This window comes from Erinaceus europaeus, chromosome 9 (genome assembly GCF_950295315.1).
Source record: "Erinaceus europaeus chromosome 9, mEriEur2.1, whole genome shotgun sequence".
Taxonomy (NCBI): domain Eukaryota; kingdom Metazoa; phylum Chordata; class Mammalia; order Eulipotyphla; family Erinaceidae; genus Erinaceus; species Erinaceus europaeus.
Genome location: NC_080170.1, coordinates 57,405,582 through 57,412,269, shown reverse-complemented (window position 1 = coordinate 57,412,269; position 6,688 = coordinate 57,405,582). Strand labels below are relative to the sequence as shown.

The following is a 6,688-nucleotide window of genomic DNA, read 5'->3' as shown; positions in this document are numbered from 1 at the left end:
CATTTGTATATCTTCCTCAAAAGTAATTCTTCTACTCAAAAATTTCTAAATATCTTCACTTTTAGTGAAGCTCTGAGAGATGCCACCACTTTTTGTTTTTGTTTTGTTTTTAACACCAGCTTCTTGCATCATGGGGTGTTCTCTGCTCTCAGTCAAATGTAATGAGGGTTGAGTGCTCAAAGCCAGTCCTAGATGCCTGCCTACTTCCCCACCACTGAGCATAAGCCCACACCTTAACTGAAAAGCATCCTACACACCCGTAGGCTATGTTCAGCATGGTCCCATTTGGATTTGAAATACTCTATTCTCTCCCCTCTTCCTAAACAATATCAGAATTCCAAGGGTTAGTTATTTCATTTCCCATAATTTTAAATTCAGTCTTCAGTGATTATATCAAAATTCCTAAAGCACAGTAGTTGATAGAAAGCCGTTGACAAAATATGTTAATTTCTGTTTGACAATTGTTCTTGATAAAAGGTAGAAGATTTCAGGGAATAGGTTAAGATGCATCAAGTTCATTTTCAGGAAACATGGGTCTGATGTAGGAAAATAAAAACAGACATACAGAAAGCCATGAAAAAATGTTTTTCAGTGTACAAAATCCATGCAGGATCCCAAATGAAATTAATTTTGAAAAGTCAAATTCTACTTCTCCAAAATTTTACTATGCCTCCTGCCATAGTGTGAATTATATCATTTGTACTGCTTTGTTTTTTTCTAATGATTTCTAGTAAAAAAAAGTTCCTGTCACTTTTTTTGTATGTAAGAATCAAACTTATTTTATTGTAAAATTCTAAGAAGCTACCCTTCTCAAGAGCAATAGTTCTGAATCAATGGTGAAGCTGTACAGATATACTATGGTAAATAATGAGAAAAGTCTGTGCAAGTAGAGAACCTACTTTGGTTATAACTTTTAAAAAAATGGGAAGTGAAACAGAAATTTTGTATGAAGCTGAAAGCTTAGATATTATCACCAATTTAACATTGATTAAATGTCCCTTGAAATTCTCTCACACTGAAGTTTAAATGTAACTTTGGCCTCTATATGTGACTAGGGGTGGAATAAAGTAGGGATGAGATCACAGGATAGTCAATAAAGGAGTAGGGAAAAGGAAGTGAAATCAGAGACAAGGTCCCACTTACATGGTAATGATAATATTATTAGCAGGAGGGAAAGCATGAACAATAGGCCTAGGAGCACCAGGTATTATGTAGTATTGTGACGCCCTCTCCATAGTTACGTATTTCTTTACAAACCAAAGCAAAATACCAGAAGAAAGATGAGTGAAGTTGGAAAGATAAACCAGTGAATAGCAGCTTAGTAGAGAGTATTAGCTATAGCAACTCAGGACACAAATTATTTGATGAATGACTTCTTTAAGGGATTTTCAGACAAAATGAAAGTTTTCCAATTAGTTTCCTTTAGATAATGTCACTCCTTCATTGACACACTGTAGTTGATTTTATTTTTTTCATCTGTAGACTTGTTGCAGATTTAGATCAAGGTAAGTGAACCCAACTTTACTCTCAGGATACATATTTCGAAATGATGCACTCATTCTTAGGCAGGTAACATCCACCAGCCAGCTTTCAAAGTGAGTAATAAGCACGTTGTTGGCTCTTTATCCCTCTGGTAGTATGGACCAAATTTTTTATGGGGTGCAGAAGGTGGGAAGTCTGGCTTCTGTAATTGCTTCTCCACTGGACATGGACGCTGGCAATTCGAGCAATCCTCTTAGGCTGAGTCACATCATGTCTTTTTTTTTAAAAAAAAATTCAGAGTAATTGATTAAAGGTGCATTGAAATGGACAACATTACTTTTGGAGAAACAATACACCTCATGGGGTTCTCTGATGTCCGGGAAATGTAGATCTTACATGCGGCACTCTTTCTGTTGATCTACATGGCAGCCCTACTTGGGAATCTTCTCATCATAACCCTCACCACCAAGGATCATCATCTACACACCCCCATGTACTTCCTTCTGAAGAACTTGTCCTTTTTGGACCTCTGCATCATTTCTGTCACTGTCCCCAAATCCATCATGAATTCTCTACTGAATGACACCACCATTTCATTCCTTGGGTGTGTCTCACAGGTGTTCTTCTTCTTCCTCCTAGCTACCACAGAGGTAGCCCTACTCATAGTCATGTCCTATGACCGCTATGTGGCCATTTGCCATCCGCTCAGATATGACATCATTATGAGCCATGGAGCCTGTGTGCAGATGTCCACCTTTTCATGGATCAGTGGTGGTCTCAATGCAGTTCTGCATTCAGCTTCTACCTTTTCCATACCCATGTGTGGGTCTCCTGAAGTTCATCAATTCTTCTGTGATGTCCCACAACTACTCTCTCTTGCCCGCTCATATAATATCAATGAATTAGTCACCATTGGACTGAGCCTATTGTTGGATTTTATCTGTTTTGTGTTTATTGACATCTCTTACATTCACATCTTCTCCACTGTGCTGAGGATGCCCTCCAGAGAAGGAAGGTCCAAAGCTTTCTCCACTTGCCTGCCTCATCTTGTTGTTGTGACTCTATTTCTTTCTTCTGGTTTTTTTTGCTTATTTGCGCCCTTTACCCAAAACTCCATCACTCTTAGACTTGCTAGTTTCAGTATTCTATACTGTGGTGCCACCCACCATGAACCCCCTTATCTATAGCCTAAGGAACAAGGATATTAAGATGGCATTAAAGAGACTGGGGGTAAGCAGGCATTAATCTTAAAATGGAAAGTCTAAATCTTACATCGATCATGATCTTTTAATTCACTGGCATACCTGATAAGTCATTGCTGACTTAGCAATATTATTTGAAATGTAAAATTATCATGAAAAATAAGCATGTACTTACTGAAATATTATTAGGTATCTCCTTGCTTAAACAAAGTACATGGGAAAACTTGGGATTAGACTGTATGCTGTCTAGTTACATGCTATTCTAATAGGAACTGTTTCCTGTGATAAAAGTTAAAGTAGACTGAATACAGAGATAACCGACAGAAACTTGTATTGTCCTGCAAACGAAATGTATGGTAACTTAGTGAATATGGTTATCTGAAATGTTATTTTGGTAGGACAATACAACATACCTTCAAATGAAAGGAATTTAATAGTTATATATATGGCAGCACACTGTGAATGTGGTGTCACTGAATTGTTCGTGATGACATGACTAATTCTATGTATGGATGAGTACCTCACAACCATGAGCAGAGAAGAGCATTAAACCATTAATGTCCCAATAAAGAAAATTTTAAAAATAACTAGATAAACAAAAGAAGAGTTCTTACATCTTTTCCTACTGTAGAAATTTTCTTATTTACTTTAAATTTACTTTTAAATGCTTTAAAGCTTGTTTGTGTCATTATTGTTGGATATGCCCTGCACTGTTGTGATTTGAAAGACATATGTCAGTCAGAAACAATTAAATTTCATAATGAAAAGGAATATTATATTAATAATTATTACAATTAAAAGTGCTAGAGAAAGAGAGAGACAGGCTGGGAATATGGATCAATCTGTCAATGTCCATGTTCAGCAGGGAAGCAATTACAGAAGCCAGACCTTCTGCACCCCATAATGACCCTGGGTCCATACTCCCCGAGCGATAAAGAATAGGAAAACTATCAGGGGAGGGGATGGGATATGGAGTTCTATGGTTTTTGTCAACGTTTCTTTTTTATAAGTAAAAAATAAGTAAATAAATAAAAGTTGGCCTGAATTTTTTCTCATCAAAAAAATAGTATGATGTGAAAAAAAATAGCATATTCAAGTACTTGGTGTTTAAATATTATTTCCATATAACCTGTCTCATAGCTATTTCATATCCTAAGATACTCCCAGTAGAGAATGAAAATACGTCGTAAATTATAGAGACTGCTGCAACATGATGGCAGAGGACTTAATGGGGGTTGTATAGTTATGTGGAAAACTGGGAAATGTTATGCATATAGAAACTATCATATTTACTGTCGACTATAAAACATTAATCCCACAATAAAGAAATATTTTTTCCCTCCAGGGTTATTGCTGGACTCAGTGTCTGTACCATGAATCCACCGCTCCTGGAGGCCATTTTTCCCCCTTTTGTTGCCCTTGTTGTTGTAGCCTCGTTGTGGTTATTATTATTGCCATTGTTGATGTTGTTCGTTGTTGGATAGGACAGAGAGAAATGAGGAGAGGAGGGGAAAACAGAGAGGGGGAGAGAAAGATAGACCCCTGCAGACCTGCTTCACTGCCTGTGAAGCGACTCCCCTGCAGGTGGGGAGCCGGGGGCTCGAACCGGGATCCTTATGCCAGTCCTTGCACTTTGCGCCACGTGCGCTTAACCCACTGTGCTACCGCCCAACCCCCAAGAAATATTTTTTTCAAAAAGTGATAAAATGAACTGATTCTTCAATAATCTGAGTCTACAAAAATATGTCTACATTTTTATTTAGGTGCTTTGCCATTCATTCCAACACCAATGAGTTATGACAAGAGTTTTTTTTTTTTTTAATGGAACTAGATCCTTGCATATATACAATTTCATGTTCCTACCCTGTATATTCATTCCAGTAGAGAAAGTGAATAACAGAGAGGGAGAAATAGCAAGGAGAGACACCACAGCACTAGAGTTTCTTAAATGGAATAGTATGCAACTATTAAGAACAATGAACCCACCTTCTCTGACCCATCTTAGATGGAGTTAGAATAAATTTATTTATTTCCTTTTGTTGCCTTTGTTGTTTTATTATTGTAGTTATTATTGTTGTTGTTACTGATGTTGTCCTTGTTGGATAGGACAGAGAGAAATGGAGAGAGGAGGAGGAGACAGAGGGGGGAGAGAAAGATAGACACCTGCAGATCTGCTTCACCATTGGTGAAGTGACTGCCCTGAAGATAGGAAGCCTGGGGCTCGAACCGGGATCCTTGCCCCGGTCCTTTTTTTTTGCACCATGTGCGCTTAACCCGCTGCACTACCACCAGACTCCCAGGAGTTAGAAGAAATTATGTTAAGTGGGCTAAGTCAGAAAGACAAATATTAGTATGGGATGATCCTACTCATAAACAGAAGCTGAGAAAGAAGAACAGAAAGGGAAAATCAAAGCAGGATCTCCCTGAGTTTGGAGTAGGGCACCAAATATTTTACCAGAGTAAAATATTTCTGGATGGAGGGTGAGGGTGGATGTTCTTTTTCACTGGGGAAAAGTGGAGGATGGAATGGGACAGAGTTTTTTGAAAACATTTCTATAACAGTAAAGATGTATGCTTATCTTGGGAAGATGATTGTATGACTGGCTCACTTTCACATAACTGATATGTATCACATAAAATCAAATGAACGATGACTCTTTAGTGACTATCAGGCCACCCCATCAGCTGGGGCCCTAGTTGGGAATTCCTGAGATTCCCAAACAGACATGATGGGCCTAGACCTCAAATAAATCCCTCACTCCATTGTTACCGGTCATCTGTATCAGGGACAACAAAACAGGTCCCTTTGTGGACCCCTATAGGACCTTGCCCTCAACTTGGATCAACAATGGTAGAGACTGTTCCATTCTCTGAAGGGAGGCTGGACAACATCTGAAGAAGATAGGTCCTGATATTGGGGCAACTTAGAATGTTCCTACTGATGACCACAGAATGTGAGGTCAGATCTACAGGGACACAAAGGTCACATAGGCTCCTAAGCTGAATATGGGCACCAGATCACATCAAATCGATGGGGTTTATAGTCAACAATATTTATACACCTTTCTCATATTTGGGAGCTACTCTCTTCCCAGATCCAGCTTTCTAATCCTTTTTCCAGGCATGACATCATTTCCCCAGACAATAACTAGATTTCAGGCTCAGGGAAAAGAAAAAAAAACTGATATAACCACAGGCCTTTTGGAATATAACTAAATATGCCTACTAGCTTTCTACAGAATAGAGACACCCCCCACCAAATCTTCATCTGCACTATTCCAGCCTTTCAGCGGGGAAGCAATTACAGAAGCCAGACCTTCCACCTTCTGCATCCCACAATGAACTTGGGTCCATACTTCCAGAGAGATAAAGAATAGGAAAGCTATCAAAGGAGGGCATGGGATATGAAGTTCTGGTGATGGGAATTGTGTGGAGTTGTACCCCTCTTATCTATGGTTTTGTCAGTGTTTCCTTTTTATAAATAAATAATAAAAAATAAAAATAAATACCAATATCTCCATTTTTTAAAGATTTTTATTTATAAAAAGGAAACACTGACAAAAACCATAGGATAAGATGGGTACAACTCAACACAATTCCCACCACCAGAACTCCGTATCCCATCCCCTCCCCTGATAGCTTTCCTATTCTTTATCCCTCTGGTAGTATGGACCCAGGATTATTGTGGGGTGCAGATGATGGAAGGTCTGGCTTCTGCAACTGCTTCCCAACTGAACATGGGCATTGACAGATTGAGCCATACTCCCAGCCTGTATCTCCATTTTATAAATAAAAATAATAATTAAAAAAGAGATTAGAAGAATACATATATTTCCAAATACTTTTAAACTTTGGAGTGAATATACAATCGAGAATTATATAGTATTCTGTATTATATAATATGTCATAGAATGATACAAAGTGATAAGCAGCATAGTGGAGGATTTGCACACCAATAGATACTTAATAGCCTAATAGCTTAACACATATCTCCAATCCTGAGT

At 38.3% G+C, this 6,688-nt stretch overlaps 1 pseudogene; it reads left to right on the top strand.

The window, feature by feature from the left end:
* Window positions 1-1,805: 1,805 nt before the first annotated feature.
* LOC103126937 (olfactory receptor 14A16-like) lies at window positions 1,806-2,727 on the top strand (annotated as a pseudogene).
* Window positions 2,728-6,688: the final 3,961 nt, after the last annotated feature.